The following is an 18,805-nucleotide window of genomic DNA, read 5'->3' on the forward strand; positions in this document are numbered from 1 at the left end:
AAGGGTGCAAAGATTGGGGCCAAAGGAAGAGTGCCATGTGTTAAAAGCAGAAGCGACAAGCTTAACAAATCTCATATTCTGTGGTGCATGAAGAGACGTGTCATATGTGTCATTGAATCTAGCACTACACGATTGGACAGTGAATGAAAATGCAAAGCCCACATGATACGGAAAGGAACACGTCTCCATAAAGACGTATCAAATACAAAAGGAGAAAAGTTTTAAAAAGGGAAATTCCCGCCGGCACAAGCGTAACAAGAATTTGCAAAGTAATTGTTGGGTCTAAATATGTTTTATAGGCAAGGAAAGAGCTGTAGAAGACCAAGGCCACAGTCATTCGGTACTCACATGACATTGAGATAAAGTCAACTGCTCGTACCCCTATAATATCGTGATCAATCCACAGAGGTAAACCCTCAAAGGGCGTTACCAACATGAAAACCCAGCAAATTATACCCCGACAAGATACAGGTCTTCAAAGATAAGTTCAAGCAAGATATTCACGCTGTAAGGGACTATCAACGGCCAAATTGTGCTCCAAAATGTAACATACCAAATTGGGCATGGAGAATCGTGCTTATGGAGAGATTTTCCATGGCAGAAGACCCTTATAAATAGCCTACCAGATATATATTTTGGATTTATAGACTCAATGGTCATTGGAAGAGCTTATGTAACACCTAGAACCAAACCCTGGCCCAAGCCCGTGAAAAAGCCACCCTACCTGAAGAAAAGACATTGTTTGGTAAGTTAATCTTCCCTTTCAGTTATTCCCATCCTCCCCATTTCACTCCCCATTTCACTCCTCCTCGATCCCCCCCTTTCATGCCACTTCAGTTTTTCACTCAACAAATTCTCTCTTGCAGTTCGACCCCTCCCTTTCCCCATCGTGCATCGTCATTCTCAAGGAACCGTCTTCGGTTGCCCCTCTTCATGCCGGTAAGTTTCCATTTGTCCCTCTATCTCTGCGTTTCTTTTCTGCCCAACTGCATCTCTCTTCTTTTCGATCTTGTTGTCCTGCCATCTCCCTCTTGTCCCTTTTGCTGCACCTCCGTACGTTACCACATCATCATTCTGGTGATCAATTGTCGGGATAAATGCTTCCCGTAGACACCGTTGTTTGTGATTTTCCCCTCTCGATGCTGATAAAGCTTTCTGTTATCTCTCTCTCTCTCCATTAGCTTTCCTTTTCCACAGTCGCATTCTCTTTCTAAATTTAGGACGTGACTAAAAGAAAACCAATGGACTCAACCTCCCGCCACATACGTATGCTTCGGTCACTTATACCACTCATTCAATTTTTGTTTCTTCGACCATGAAATTATCTCCCCATTTAAGAAATTAATTTATAATGTGGTTGCTAAATGCTAGGTCAAAAGACACCAAATTTGTTCCTAGGCAGCGTCACTCGTTCTCGAGTTTGATAGACTACCACAACGCAATTTGGGTAAGTTATTGCCTTGTAATTACACAAATTGTGTGAGTTAAATGTGGATGCCTAATGAATGTTGGATCATCTCTGTTTGCACGTTAGAAAGGGTATATTATGTGAATTTATAGTTGGTTGACGTTAGGTGCTCTTGATTGTACTATTGTGGATTGAAGGAGTGGACTTGTAAATGTAGTTGTTTATTTGACGTGTTGGTTGGAAGTAAGAGTGGTGTTTGGTTGTTGGACATGTCGGGAGAAAATGTAGGCTGGTTATTTGTTTTATAAAGCGAGAGTAAGTGGATTTGAATGTGTTTGCTGTTTGGTTGACATGCGTGTTGTGAATGTGAAGCGAATTTGAGGAGGTTGGGCTAAACTATTGGCATATTGAGTGTTGGAGGTTGGGCTAAACTAATGATAACCCATCTAATTATCATCACTATTTTCAAATGACTTTGATGACTTAGCTGGGAATCCAGAAAATGAAGCATAGGCTGGATTAGTTGAGTATAGTGGATTAAGTACCAAAGGGTACTATGATTATTGGAGAGTCTTGCTCAATAAATTTTACTTTTTCTGTTGATTTAGTATTTTGGGATGTTGAAGCTGTTATTAAGACTTTGTAAAGTTATTGATTAATTTTGTTGGAATGTTTCCTTGATGTCCTTGAAGAGGAACATGTATGTTTGGTTTGAACAAATGAGTTTATGTTTTATAGAGCCTTTAGAGTATATGCATGTAGTGTTGGGAGATGGTTTTTAGGTAACAAGAACTAAATCCCTGACCCTTCGGGTACGGAGCATTACAATTTGTATTAGAGCCTAGGTTTTAGAATCTGCAAACTTTATGGAATGAGTTTTAGTAGAATTTGAAGTTTTAGACTTTGCTGACCATAAGAAATTATTTGTGTTACATTTGAGGTTTTACATGTTATAGACTTTGAGAATGATTTGATAGTATCTATGATTTTAGATTCTATAGACTTTAATATATGAGCTGATCAAATATGAGGTTTTGGATTTCTGCAGACTTTATAGAATGAATTTTTCTTAATCATATTTGAGGTTTAGATTCTAAAGACGCATGTAGGTTTTGATCACACACTAAGATTTATATTGTGCAAACTTTAGGGCATGATTTTAGTGAGACTTAGCCCCATTTGGATGTTGTGATGATCTCAACTCATCCCATCCTATCTATTCTTAACATCCAAACACCACTCAAACAAAAATACTTTTCAATTTCAAAATTTTGAATTTTTTAACTTTTATATCTAATCATTACAACTTTTCCAAACTTCTAAACAAAACACAAAAATAATTCTTTTTCAAATCCCAAAAAATAATAATATTAAAATATTATATTCTAACAATTTCTTAACCTTATAATTTTTTATTCAACTTTTTCTCTTTACTTTTCTAAAATCTCATAAAACATCTTAACTCAAACAATTTCACTACTATTCACATATTATATCATTATTATTCATAGATGTCTCATCTTATCTCAATATCCACATGAGACCTTAAGGTTTTGGGATTATGCTTATTTTTGTTGGATATGGGTTGGGATGGGTAAAATAAAGAAATTTGATTTGTTTTATTTATATATTTTTGTAGTTACATTTATGTCTATAATTTGTATATGTGTATTTTCTTTGAGATATTTAACCAAGTCTAGGCCTCGTTTGGTTACACAGATGAGATGAGATGAGAAATATATGAATAATAGTGAGATAATCTATGAATAGTAGTTAAGTGCTTTGAGTTAAGAAGTTTTATAGAATTTTGAAAAATGAGAGAAAAAAAGTTGAATAAAAAAATTATAAAATTAAAAGAGGGTTAGAATATATTTTTTTAATATTATTTTTGTGTTAAGATTTCAAAACATTGAATTATTTTTTGTATTTTGTTTGGAAGTTTGAAAATTTTGTCATGATTAAGTAATAATTAGATGAAAAAATTAAAAATTTGAAATTGAAAAATGTTTGCGTTTATGGTGTTTGGATGTTGAGATGAGATGGTTTGAAAGGTTTGTAAGACCAAATCAGGCCTAAATTTTTAGGATGTCGCCTTGTCATCGTATTCAAAACCTCTTAGATTTGAATGCATTTTATAATGAAGAAGAAGGCAACTCAAGTGCTTCTAAAGTAATCCAAGCGATAGCGCATCAAGTGATGAGAGAGATCACCCAGAATCCCAAGGTTGGAACCGACCAGTAATTGGGGGGGGGGGGTGTATCATTGAATAGTTTAATCTTATGCACCCACACTTGTTTGATAGAAGAGGCCACCCGACCAAGGCAAATGATTGGATCCAAAACATAGAGGAAATACTCCAAGTTCTAAATTGCATAGACGAGCAAAAAGTATTGTACTCCACCTTTAAGCTAACTGGTGAAGCAAAACGTTGGTGGATGTTAGAGAGAACTATTAAAGGAGCTGATGGGAGAGAAGTCATTGTTACTTAGCCCCACTTCAAGTAGATTTTCTTTGAGCACTTCTTCCCAAGATTGGTTAGAGATGCTAGACTTAAGAAGTTTGCCAACTTAGTTCAGGAGACTATGACGGTATACTAGTATGCTGCCAAATTTGTAGAGCTTTTGCGCATTGCCTTTTATTTGATCCCCATTGAAGAGAAGAAAGCCCAAAAATTTTAGGGTTTGAATTACAGAATATATGAACGGGTGGTGGGCTTCCAGATTCAGAACTTCTCAAAGTCAATGGACAAGGCAACGATATTTGAGCAGAGCCTCAAAAGAAGTGCAGAACTTCAAGATTAGAGAAAAAGAGCTACACCACAAGGGCCCTACTCTGGCATGGATGAAGGATTGTGGAAGAAGTGAAACGAAGGAAGCAAGTCAAGTCAGAGAAAAATGCAAGGCAATCAACTGAATAATCTCTGTAAGTTTTGTAATTGAGCACACACTAGAGATTGCAGAAGGGAAGCGGGATTGTGTTTTGGACTTGATAAATTAAGTCATTACATAAGAGAATGACAATTACAACTGGAGGACAACAAGAAGCCTAACCCACTTCAGTGCTCCAAATTAGGGACACTGGGCAAGAATCAACGTAATACTGTGCCAACTCGAGTGTTTGCATTGACGCCTAGAGAGGCTGAGGACACCAAGGATGTAATCACAGGTATTCTTCCTCTTTCCTCCAAGAAAGTTACTGTTTTGTTTGATTTTGGAGCTACACATGCCTTTATTTCAATGGACTATGCCAAGTTTCGTACCTTAGAAGCTGAAAAGTTTGGTCATAGTTGGGTAGTATTGGTCCCAAAGGGAAATTCGATGATATGCAGTAAGATTCTCCAATGGTATCCAATCTGAATTGGGGAGGGGGGGGGGGTTAATGCCAGCTAAATCTAATGTTGTTCTAGATGTTTGGGTTTGATGTAGTATTGGGGATGGACTGGCTAGCTTCCAGCTATGCCAGTATTAATTGTTTTAAAAAATAGGTTGTAAAAATCACCCATGCATGGGTGTCATGTGGCGCCCTCTCTTGGTTAGCCGAACCTTCCATATCTCTCATCATTAGACCCTTGTTGAAAACTCAAGGGACACACATACATGGTTGCCAAGTGGCACCTTCTTGTTGTGGCCAAGTATCTCTGTCCCTATAGGCCAATTTTGATATCCTTTTTCTTTCCTCATCATTGCTCTGCTCGAAAATCCAAAGGACAACAGAACCATTAATGCATGGAAGTCAAGTAATGACCCACAATAAATTTAGTGGATGAGTTTCTTCTTTAGACCATAGAAACGTCATCAAAACTTGAAAAGATTTCACGAACCAAGCTATCGATTACGTTTTAGTTTGTCAACATAGTCGGATCCCAAGTCGCTATGATGACAAAGTTGCATTTTTATTTATTTAAGGCACTGAAGAATATAAGTTGGAAAAATGAATTGCACCATTAATCTCAAATAAATATTTAAGATTTTATAGTGCAATTTTATGTTTCCCGCTTAGGAATTTTGCAAAACGAATTCGACCTCTAGACTCATATGTATATTTAGGTTTTTATGATGCAATAATAACTGTCGTATTTTTTTTGGTGAATAATGATGCCTGATTCAAATGATTTTCAAATTGCTATGTGGAATGTCTAAAACGACCTTGAGGATTATTTATTTTATACTTGACAATATCCTAGTCACACTTGGTAAAATAGTGTAGGACACTAGGCACTAGGAGGAATCATGACATGGAGATGTGAAGGAATGGAAGACAAATCAAGCCATTTGTTCATGCCACTAAGGCAAATGCTATTCCATCCAACCAAACACTATATGGTCAACCAAAAGAGGTTTTCAACCCTAGTGAAACTCCAAACTGTTGGAATCCAATCTTAACCCTAAAACCCTAAAGTGGCTGGTTTTGCTTAAGTGATTAATCACTTTCACATGCTATTAACCGCTCCAATACGTGTTGTTACACCCTCATTCACTCTTTTATACCTTTTTAATTTCATTGTGATAAGAAAAATTAGATTTTGACTTGATCCAACCGGAACCCTAAACTAAAACCCAAATATATCCTAAGTTGTGGCCCATTCCGTTAGTCCCATTTTGGCCCATAAAACACCATTTACAATGCAAATATTCTTGAGCAAGCTTTCCCCACCACCCAAGGCAACTCTATGGCAAACATGTCAGCCTAAATAGTGCCTGGATGGGAAGCCAAAAAGCAACTATAAACCACCCCATCATTCTTGCAGCAGCAACCCAATACCATGGACTGAGTAGCCCATGGTTTTGCCCACTGTTTTGGCTGCAAAACGCCCACCAAGAGGTCACTAAACGACATCATGTCAGTCCTCTATCCCTATAAAGGATGGCCCATGTATTTTTCTCACCCTTTGGTTATTTTTTACTCACTTGTTTGGAGAGAACTCGGATGCGAGCATCAGACATTTTTCCTAGTGGTTCTTGCTACAGCCCCTTGTAAGTCAATTTGCTATACACACTCTTCATGAGATTCATTCCTATTTGAGTGTATTTTATATTGATATATGTTGGGTAATTTTTCATGGAGTATTGATTGATGAAATTTTGGTTTGAATGTGCAAAGATCACACTGGGCAACAATATGGATGATGGTGTGAAAGCTTGATGTTTTAATCAGGTTTTTGTTTAAGTTAGGGGTATCTCTTGATATGATGAAACTATAATGCACTTTTCTACATGTTATGATTTGATCCAAAGCATGTTACCATTTTTATTTAAAGAGTTATATACATTATCTTTAAAGTTGAAACTGGAACACACAAAACAAGTTTTGTTTTGAGGTTGTGATGTTTGTTGTATCTAGAAACCGAGACCAATGGCTATAAAATTAATATATGATGTTCTTAAGAATTTCATTTATGTGTTAATATTTTTTTAGAAATTTGGTTTAAATCTTTGTCGGAAGCTTGTTTTACAAGCAAAGGTTGATTAGAACTCAAACCTGAAGCTTTCCGGTTGATGGTTGTATTTTGATGCGATTCTTACCATGTGATACTAGGTTTGTTTGATACAAACAAGTTAGAACTTGAATGTGGAGTATATGGCTATGTTTCGTGAAGTTTTATTGCATGAAGATCAAGGATCTAGTGTTTTGTTTCAAGATCAAAAGTATGACATGCTCGGTTTTGATGCTTTAGTGCAAACCGATTGTTCTATGAAGTGTTTTATGATTTTCGGTTATTGATTAAGCATGATATCACTTATTTGTGAATGTTGAATATGTTAGGAGAGTTATTTATGAAATTTTGGAGTCCTTGGAGTTGTTTGGAAAGTGTTAGACCTAAAACATCAAGAGATGATTCTATTTGACTTAGAACTTGATGTTTTTTACATTTGTGTTGCTATAATGAGTTTAGATTTATATGGTATATATATGTTGATGTCTTAGCATGCTTTTAGAATCTAGGATTTATTTTTTAGTGTTGTAAAATTTGGTTCAAGCATGTTAGATTGATGTTTGGTCAAGATGCAACAAAAACCTTGTTTTTGGCCTATATTTGAATCAGTCCAAGCATGGTTTGTACTATTGTGTTTTGATTTAATTTTTTATGATTGCATATTTGGATTTAGAAAATAATTAAATGAAGAATGTAAATTTTGGTAGGATTTGGAGTTAGTATGCAAAATTCTTATTTTAAATGCAAAATTATAATCTCTCACTTGTAGAGGGGTAACTTTGCAACTTAGCCCTAACTTAGTGAGTCTTTATGTTTGCATGAGCTTTAGCAAGATATTCTAACTTTAGAAAAATATCTCATTTCAGTTCACGTCTTTTTACTCACATTATGCTACAATCACTATAAGTTAGCTTATAACTTACTCTCTAGTAATACTATGTATGTGTGGTGGTAAGAGAATCCATCATTCACGATTTTAATGTTCATTTCAATTAATATTTATATGTCATGCCATGCCATTGATTAATATACATGTTATCTGTAACATATCACGATATGCCATGTGACTCTCTCACACGTTATTATGCTACATGCCATGTCTTGTCACATATATTGAGTTGCATGAAATATTTTAAGCATTTGAATCTTTTATTTTTATCACAAGCCCAAATGCTACAATGAGGAGTTATTCTAGTGGAACTCCCTCATTCACACTGGAGTGACTAAAAAAGTGTGGAATTCCTTGATTGACAAGGTAAAGTCAAAAGACTTCAAATGAAACATAACTAATTGGTTACTGGAGCAAAGGTAGAGAGAGGAGGGGGAGGGAGACGACACTAGAGGGGGATAGGGAAAGAAAATAAAAGAAAAGGAGAAAGAGAGAGGAGGCAAATTAGGGTTTGGGCAAAACCAATCCTAGACTGACAACTTGGGATTGCTAACTTCAATCCAACGGAGTAGATAAACTCAAGGGAAACAAAAGAGGATTAATAGAAAATAAAGAGTAGAAAATAAATTGTAGAATACACTAAACGTCAAAACCAAACTTTTTATTTTTGATCTAAAAATAATATTCTTCATCACAAAATAAAATGATGATTTTTAATAAGTATTTCTAAGAGAAATAAATCCATCTAAATAAATATAGTTTTTAACATAAAATAAAATGATGAATATTAAATAATATTCCTAAATAAATAAAATCATTTAAATAAAATGATTTTCTAAAACTATATTATTTTCGAGGCTCTAAAATTAAATAGGCTTACTTAAAAATTATAGTTCATTAACACTAAAAATACCTCCATTAAAATAATTTTGGACCTTTAAAAATATTAGGACGGTTTTAGATACTTGGCTCATTTAAAAATCAACCATTAGATTTAAAATAAATATTTAAAATTTAAAATTTTTAGTCAAGGCTCTTGACTAATCCAAGAGAAAATGAGCGATTGCTCAAATTGACAGCTCCAGTTTTGACAGTTCCCACTAATAGGGGAGGATTTGTGATTTATAGTGACGCATCAAGGTTGGGTTTCGGTTGTGTCTTAATCTAGCATGGGAAAGTTATAGTATATGCTTCTCAGAAATTGAAGGCATATGAACAAAACTACCCCACACATAATTTAGTGTTAGCAGCAGTCATATTTGCACTTAATATTTTGAGACATTATTTGAATGGAAAAATGTGAGAGATTTACACTGACCACAAGAGTTTGAACGATTTCTTTACCCAAAAAGATCTAAATATGAGGCAGAGAAGGTGGCTCAAGGTTATCAAAGATTATGATTGTACCAGCAACTATCACCCTCTCAAAACCAATGTAGTAGCAAATGCATTAAGTCGAAAATCAACTAGGCTAGTAGTTGCAACTCTCATTACTCAACATCATTTATTGATGGGTCTGGAAAGAGTAGGAATTGAAGTTGTCACCAGTGAGCAGCAACAAGCTTTCATGGCTAGCTTGATGGTTCAACCAACCTTGATAGAGAAAATTAAGACTACCCAAAAAGAGGCCTCGGGGATAGTGAGACTTGTAGAAGAAGTCTAGAAAGGAGAGAAACCTGAGTTCAATATTTATGATGATGGCGTATTAAGGTTCAGAGGTAGATTATGTGTGCCTGATAGTGATGAGATAAAAATGATAATTCTCGAGGAAGCACATCATTCTCTTTACACGGTCCACCTAGGGAGTACCAAGATGTATCAGAATTTGAGAGAATATTTTTGGTGGAATGGTATGAAAAGGAAAATTGTCAAATTTATAGAAGTGTGCCTAACATGTCAAATAATGAAGGAAGAACATCAAAGGCCAGTAGGGTTGCAACAACCACTTTAGATTCCATAATGGAAGTGGGAGCATATCTCTATAGACTTTGTGACAGGTCTACCACGGACACTAAGTGCTTAAGATACATTATGGGTGATTGTGTACCATTTGACGAAGTCTGCTTGTTTCTTGGCCATTAAAGTTTCCTGTAGGTAGGAAAAACTAGCTGAGCTGTATGTGTTGGAGATAGTAAGATTACATGGGATGCCAGTATCCACTATATTAGATAGAGATCCTTGTTTCACCTTGAAGTTTTGGAGAAGCCTATAGGAGGCCATGGGAACCAATTTGAGTTTCAACACTGCCTTTCACCCTTAGAAGGATGGGTAGTTAGAGAGAACTATCCAAATTTTGGAAGACATGTTGAGGGTGTGTGTAATGGATTTCAATGGGACTTGGATGCAACACTTACCTTTGGATGAGTTTGTCTATAATAATAGCTGTCAGGCAAGTATTGGAATGGCAACCTATGAAGCACTGTATGGTAGGAGGTGTAGATCTCCCATGTATTGGGACGAGGTGTGAAAGAACAATATTGGGGCCATAAATCATCCAAAAAACAATAGAGAAGGTAGAGATCATTCCGGTTAGAATTAAGGCAGCTCAGAGATGGCAAAATGAGATATGTAGATAATCATCCACGCCAATTAGAGTTTGAGGTTGGGAAAAAAGTATTTATGAGGAATGCACCGATGAAAAGAGTAATGAGATTTAGAAAAATGGGAAAGTTGAAACCCTAGGTATATCGGGCCCTTTGAGATCCTTGATAAGATTGGCCCAGTGGCTTATAGAGTGGCCCTACCACCGGCACTCTCCGAAGTGCAGAACATATTTCATGTGTCTATGTTGAGGAAGTACATCTCTGAACCCACCCACATTATTGAATATGATCCACTTCAAATTTAGGAAAATCTGACTAATGTACAAGAACCAATGCCGATTTTGGAGGGGAAAGAACAAGTGCTATGAGCTTGAACTATTTCTTTAGTCAAAGTTTTGTGGAATAACCATGCTATTAGATAAGCTTCGTGGATGTTTGAGAAAGATATGCGAGTCAAGTACATACACTTTTTTGAGAGGAATCTTGACAACTCATACCAAATTCCAAGACGAGATTTTAAAAGGAGGGAGGATGTAACACCCTGGCCCAGGCTCACGAAGAAGCTAGCCTGCCTGAAGAAATGAAGAAATTGTGTCATTTTGGTATGTTAATCTCCCCTTCCAATCATTCCCCTCCTCCCCATTTCACTCCCTGATCAGCCCCTTTCATGCCACTTCAACTTTTCACTCAATAAATTCTCTCTCGCAATTTGTTCCCTCCATTCTCCCCATTGTGCATCTCCATTGTTAAGGCACCTTCATCAGTTTCCCCCTCTTCGTGCTAGTAAGTCTTGAATCTTAACCATTCAAGAATTAACAGCACACCCAAGCATACACCAAAGTATACACCTAAGCATGTGAAACAATATTTTTAGTGGAAGCATTAATAAATGCACACCTTTCTTTTTCTCTTTGTCACATGGGACTCTTCCAAAGCCATAATTTAGGTTGTGTTTGGTTAGTAAGATGATCTCAGATATTCTTAGAGGTGGGCAGTGGGGCCCCACACGCCACTGCCCTACCCCTGTTTGCCCCACCCTTGTATAGCGGGGCGAGGCTCCATGCCATAGATACAGGGGGCCAAAAGGGGCCCAACCCACAGAGGGCGGATGCCCAACCCCACTTATATATATATATATAATATAAAAATTATTATATATGTATTTACATATAAAAAAAATCTTTAGGCATAAAACAACGTCGTTTCATGCCTTGATTTTTTTAAAACTTAATAACATCGTTTGGTCATATGTTAAGACCCCCTCCCCCTGCGACTCGCCCCCTTTGACCCTTTTTGTGAAATCTCTCTCTCTCTCTCTCTCTCTCTCACACACACACACACACACACACACACATCTTGGTCGCCGTCCAACATTACCGTTGTGCCCACTACGTCGTCGTCCGTTTGCATCTCCACTGTCAAATGTAAGAATCGAGTCTGAATCTCCAATTATGTTTATTTTATTTTTGTTGAGTTATCGAATGGAGATTGGAGAAAGGATTGGATTGTGTGTTTGTGAGTTGTGTGCTATGGAGACTCGATTGTGCATATGTTTTGATCATTGATGTGTGTTAATTTTTGTGTGTGAATGATTGAATCTTTGATAGTGATTTTGTGGGTTTCAGAATTTGGATGGAACCCTAAATTAATTTAGGGGTTTCAATCTTTGAAACTCCTAATTAATTTAATGTTTCAAAATTCGGAGTTTCAAGATTGGAACCCTAAATTAGTTTAGTGTTCCAATCCAAAACCCTAAATTAATTTAGGGTTTTGAAATTCGGATTAAGGTTTCAAAGATTGGAACCCTAAATTCATATGCACTTTCAGAATGTATTTCATTGAAAGGAAAGAACGAATCAAACTCAACACAAAAAGGAAGTATAAGTTTATCATAAATAATAGTAAAGCTAAAAATATGAAATAAAAGATGCTTTAGAGAAAAATGACAAAAAATGTTTAGAGGTAGGACCTCAATCTTTAAGAACTCAAACTCATTTGTTGACATTTTCAACTGTGCTTGTTGCTTAAAATATAGATATCTGACTATGTTTCTTGCCCATTTTCTTGTGATGGTCGCATGGTTTAGGTCAAGGAACCAAATCCTACTGCCCATTTGCAGAATTCATTCCCATTTGATTGCTTCCTTTTCTTGTCAGTTGTCACCACTAAAGACAAACATTCATCTACACTTGTCCAATGTGCTGCACTTTTTGGTCTTTAAAGGCTTGAGCAACTATTGATCAAATATATAGTTTTGAGGGATATTGCTAGATCTCTTGTTCAAAATTAAATATCTTTGGATAAATTTCACAAGAAGCTCATGTACTTATTTTTAAATCAATATCATCGCTAGCTTTTAAGTTGACAGAGTTCTTAAATTAAGAATATAAATATACGTACTATGGATCTATTCAGGAGTTCTTTGCCCCCAACCACTGTTGAGGCATTGATTTACACAGAATTGAATCAAAGAGACTCAAATTTACGTTCCGGATGTTCTTTACTTTAATGAGGCTGACGAGTAGGAGGGTGGTGATCAGCCTGGATCTGATAATCGTTGATTTTAATGTTTCATTTTATTATTTTGATTTATTTTATTTATATTCATTTCATCGGTATTAATTTCAAATTTAATTGTTGTAGCCATATATGATACGACGTTTACCTCCGCTGCAGTATGACTTCACCATATTGAACCCCGACCCACCATTGCCATTTACCATAGGTTTGTGCAATTTTTATTGTCCCTTAATTTTATTTTATTTTGTATTTATATAATTTTTGGTATCTAATTTTTTTATAATCTTACTGTCATATGTGCACCTCAAGCCTCAATCCTAATTCCAAAATGAAATTCAAATAATATATATTTTGTAAGTAAAAAATAAAATATATAGTAGTAATTTATATAAGTAAGAAATATATAAATAATATAAAGACGGATTGTGCCCGTGGAGTTTAATCAGAACAATGATATATTCTCAATATCACATCTTGATCCCCATCATCTCACATTTGTTAGTCAGATTTTTAATTTGTGATTTTTTTAATTTTTTTCTTGTTTATAATTCTAATTTATTTTCCTATTCAATTGTTAATGTTTTAGATTTTATGATCTCATGACTCACAGCAGGCAACACTAAATTCTATTTCCACCCTTAGCCCAGGCCAATTGCCCCAAATGTCAAAGTCAAAGTTGAAAGTTCTCCATTGTCACTTTTATCATTTATTTCAATTGACAATTGTATTTAGATTTTACATATTCAATTCTTTGTAATGTTAATACAATCACAATGTCTATTTTATGTTTATAATTTTGTAATTGTTTTCTCTTAATTTGTATTATTGTAATAGTTTAGTTATTATAGTTTTATTATAAATTCTATTATTGTAAATTGTAATAGCCTAGGAGTTAGGAGTATTAGTGATACTTCTTTAATTCTTTTTTCTCTTAAGTTGTATTTTTTTTTTTTTATTGTAAATTCAATTTATTACTATTTCAAAAATTTAAAATCATATATTTTTTTTATTGCTGGGCCCAAAATGGCCTAGAAACACTGGAATGGGACAAAAATTGACCCAAAAATAGCTTCTAGGCCCATGGCACATTTGGGGCTGCGGGGGTGTAGGGTGCAGATGGATAAGGTATCTGCCTTACAGTCAGGTACTTGGACGGGGTACCCCGTCCTCGCACCACGGGGGCGGGTGCCAGGTCGAAAAATCCCACCCCCATCCCATGTGGGGTGAGGGGTAGGGGTGGGGAAAGGGTGCCCCCACATCATATGTTCAGGTGGCATCCCTAGATATTCTGTGAATAATAGTGAAAAAGTAATAATAGAATATTTAATAATTGTGAATAGTAGTGAAAAGTAGATAAAAAATAATAATAAAATAATGAACAGTAGTGGAGTATTCTCAAACTGCCCACATCCCTAATATATATATATATATATAACATTTAGAGAAATGATATTTGTAGTCGTGGAATATGTAAGCGCCGTGCAATTACTTTAAAAAAATAGTAAAAACAAGACCTACATGATAAAAAAAACTAATCTTTTAATAGTGGGCCCTGCTCTTTTTTAAAAGGATTGCGCGACACGTGCGCACTCCGTGAGTGTATGTAGGATTGCTAATTCACATATAGAGTTTTAATTACATCAAAACAAATAAAAATAAAAATATTCATTACTTGTAGCAATCGAATTTGGTACTAAATCTTAATACCTTATAGCAGTACTTATGATCAGGATTTGTCCCCGAATGATCGATCAGTTTCTTCATATAAAACCACACATGTGCTCTTGGTTCTAGTTTTGTCTAACAGTACATTCAGGCATTCTTAGTTTGGGCTTGGAGTTAGATCTTGATCAAAGACGATCACTGTTAAGAAGATGAAAAATAGGACTTTTCTATTATATCTCACTTAGGTTTACAATGATGTGTATGCTTTATAAATAGATACATGTAGCTTATCTAAGTATGGAAACAAATGAAAATACGGAAATAAGAAATACTTTCAATTTAATGACTAATTCCTAAAAATCAAGGGAATGATGGTTGGCTGATTTTGTGCAAGGCTGAATCCTGATTTGGTGTAATCATGGATTCAGTCAATACTTCCCCTCAAGTTGGCGCATGGAGATCCGTAATGCCCAACTTGCGTGAAAAATGATGAAAAAGCTCGCGTCCTAAAGCTTTAGTGAAGATGTCGATAACTTGTTCATGAGATGAAGTATGGATAGCAGTGAGGAGTCCGGACCGGATCTTATCTCGAATAATGTGACAATCAATCTCAATATGCTTGGAACTCTCATGAAAGACAAGATTATGAGCAATGTGAAAAGCAGGCTGATTGTCACAATGTAAGTGGAAAGGCTCAGGATGGGGAATACCAAGATCAGTAAGAAGTTGTTCAGCCAGGTGAGCTCGCAAGTGGGTAGACCATGGCACGGTATTCAGCTTCGGCAGAAGAGCGGGCCACTGTCATCTGTTTTTTTGTGCGCCAAGAGATAGGATTCGTGCCAAGTTGAATGAAATATCCGGTGATAGAGCGACGAGTAGTAGGACAGCTCTCCCAATCTGAATCAGTGTAGGTTGTAACCTGTAAACTGCTGGATGATTAGAAGAAAATCTCTTGGCTTGGACATCTTTTGATGTATCGGAGCACACAGGTGGCTGCTTGCATGTGAGGAGCACGAGGAGCATGCATGAACTGGCTGAGGATATTCACTACAAAGACAATGTCAGGACGAGTAATGGTTAGATAAATGAGGCGTCCAACCAGTCGGCGATAGATACTAGGGTCGGGAAGAAGTGTGCCATCATGATTGGTGAGTTTCAAATTATTTTCCATGGGAAAGGGAGCGATCCGAGAACCAAGGTGACCACTATCATTCAGAATATCAAGAGCATATTTTCGTTGGTTGAGGAAGATGCCTTTGGAGGATCGAGCAACTTCGAGACCAAGAAAAATTTTGAGGGGACCAAGGTCTTTGGTTTTGAAGTGTGTAGAAAGGACTCTTTTGAAGACTTCAATCTGAGAGAGATTATTGCCAGCAACTAGAATATCTTCGACATAAACCAGGACGAGAGTGATATTGGTGGAAGTGGCCAAAGAAAATAAAGAGTGATCGGCTTGAGATTGAATGAAACATGCATCAAGAAGCACAGTATTAGTTTATAAAACCAGTTTCGGGATGCTTGTTTAAGGCCGTTTAGGGATTTGCAAAGGCGACAAACATGCGTCTCCCCTTGAGGACAATAACCGGAGGTGGTGTCATATACACTTCCTTATCAAGATCTTCATGTAGGAAGGCATTATTGTCGTCAAGTTGATGGATGATCCATTGTTGAGTAGCCGCAACAACCAACAGACATCGAACATTAGTCATTTTTACAACGGGTGAAAAGGTCTCATGATAGTTGAGACCTTTAACTTGCGTATAACATTTGGCAACTGGCCGAACTTTATATCTTTGAAAAGAACCATCAGCTTTGAGCTTGGTTTTGAAAACCCATTTGCAACCGATAGGTTTCTTACCAGGGGGTAGAGGCTCAAGAGTTCAGGTGGAATTGGTTTCAAGGGCACGAAGTTCAGCAAACATAGCGTCTCGCCAATGAGAATGGCGAATGACAACAGAATAACAAGAAGGGTCAACAGAAGCAGTGAGGGCATGTAAATAATTAAGGTGAGATGAGGAAAACCGGGAATAAGAAAGAAAAGCAGGTAAAGGATGAGCAGTACCTAAGGTGCATGCAGCTGGTGATGATGCTGTGGGCTCAATGTGTAGAGCCGGACAAACATAATCATGGAGATATGTGGGTTGAGAAGTAGCGCGTCGAGGACAAGAAGAGATAGGAGGAGGAGAAGAGTCAAAAAGGCTAGAAGGAGGAATATGAGTAGGATCTAGAAATAGTGGCTCGGGAACAGGTAAGGGAATGATGGGAATGGATGAGTCAGAAAGATCAGGAAGATCTTGAAAATGAAATTTATGTTCATTGAATGTGACGTCTCGAGAGCAAAAAATGGTTTAAGTATCTAGGTTATAGAGCTTGTATGCTTTGCGGTTACTGGGATAACCAAGAAAAACGCATTTAGAGGCACGAGGGGAGAATTTATCTCAAGAGGCGCGAAGGGTTTGGGCATAACAGAGACAACCCAAAATACGGAGATGATAGTAATTGGGGATGGTGTTGAAGAGAAGTTCAAAGGGTGATTTATTTTGGAGAGTGTGACTCGGTGTGGGGTTAATGAGATAGGCCGCAGGGAGAACACATTCGCCCCAAAATTTTAAAGGTAAATGGGCTTGAAAACGAAGATTGCGAGTAATATTTAAAAGGTGTCGGTGTTTCCGTTCCACAACGCTATTTTGTTGTAAAGTTTCCACACAAGTATGCTCATGAATAATGCCATGAGTGTTAAGATACATTTGAAATTTTTGCAAGAGAAATTCTTATCCATTATCAGTTTGAATTATTTTAATCATTGTATTGAACTGAGTTTGGATGAGAGCAAAAAAATTCATGAGATGTGTATAAGCCTCAGATTTATGACGCATGAGATAGATTCAGGTAGTGCGGGAAAAATCATCGACAATAGTAAGAAAATAATGGGCACCACAAATTGAAGGCGTATGATAAACACCCCAAATGTCACAAAAAATACGATTGAAAGTAAAAGTACTTTTATTAGCAGTAGATGGAAAAGGCAATGGTGTGTGCTTAGAACGAGCACAAACATCACAGTCTGAAGTAACATATGAATAATTAAAAAACTGAGGAATGAAAAGGCGAGAAGGGTGACCTAGGCGTTGGTGCTATAATTCTTTATTAGCAGTGGATTGCACGGAGAAAGCCATGATAGTGTTGGGCCGGTACACATAAAGCCCATTGCAAAAATCACCCGCTCCAATCAACCTCGTCGACTGTGGGTCCTGAAAGAAAAAAATTGTAGAAGAAAAAGAAACAATGCAAGAAGTGTTAGAGGTAAGCCGAGGGACATATAAGAGATTAAAATGAAATTGAGGGATAAAAAAGACATTTGAAAGAGTGAGGGTTTCGGATAGAATACATGTGCCAACTCCTTCAATGGAAATGGTGGGAAGCTGAATAGAGTGGGGGGAAGAAGGGGCATGAAACTCAACGAAGGTGGCTCGGTCGTGACACATGTGGGCACTAGCTTTGCTGTCCATAACCCAGTCACGACGATTATCAAATAAGGGAGAAAAGGAAGTGACGTTACCAACAAAATTGACTGAGGAGGGTTACGGGGTTGAGGAGATCCAGTAATTTCTGGTAGAGCTCCGGCATGAGGCCTGGTACCAGTGACGAATCAGAGGAGAAAGAGGCGGCGTTGGCTACTGGAATCATCCCAGATGGTGGTTTGCCGAGAAGAGAGGGGCGGGACTTGGATCGGTTGTCACGACCACGAAGGTACCCGATGACCCTCCAGCAACGGTCACGCAGATGACCCATTTTGCCACATTCTGAGCAGCGAAGGGAACTCTTGGAGACGCCAGAGTGAGCGATGAAGGAGTAATTTCTGGTAGAGCTCCGGCGTGAGGCCTGGTACCGGTGACGAATCAAAGGAGAAAGAGGCGGCGTTGGCTACTGGAATCATCCCAGATGGTGGTTTGCCGAGAAGAGAGGGGCGGGACTTGGATCGGTTGTCACGACCATGAAGGTACCCAATGACCCTCCAGCAACGGTCACGCAGATGACCCATTTTGCCACATTCTGAGCAGCGAAGGGAACTCTTGGAGACGCCAGAGTGAGCGATGAAGGCAAGAGAGTCAGCCGTTGGTGGTCGCAGATGAAGAAGTCGCTGTTGTTCTTCCTGAAACAAAATAGAAAAAACTTTGGTAATAGGGGGAATGGGTTCCATGGCGAGTATCTAAGTCCTGAGTTGAGAAAAAGAGTCATTGAGGCTAAGAAGAAATTGAAACACTCGTTCATCCTTTGTTTGTTGTTAAAGATCTTTGAGATCATTGCTAGTTTGGAGATGGCTTAGTTCATCCCAGATTTGTTTT

This window comes from Juglans regia, chromosome 2, assembly GCF_001411555.2.
Source record: "Juglans regia cultivar Chandler chromosome 2, Walnut 2.0, whole genome shotgun sequence".
Taxonomy (NCBI): Eukaryota; Viridiplantae; Streptophyta; class Magnoliopsida; order Fagales; family Juglandaceae; genus Juglans; species Juglans regia.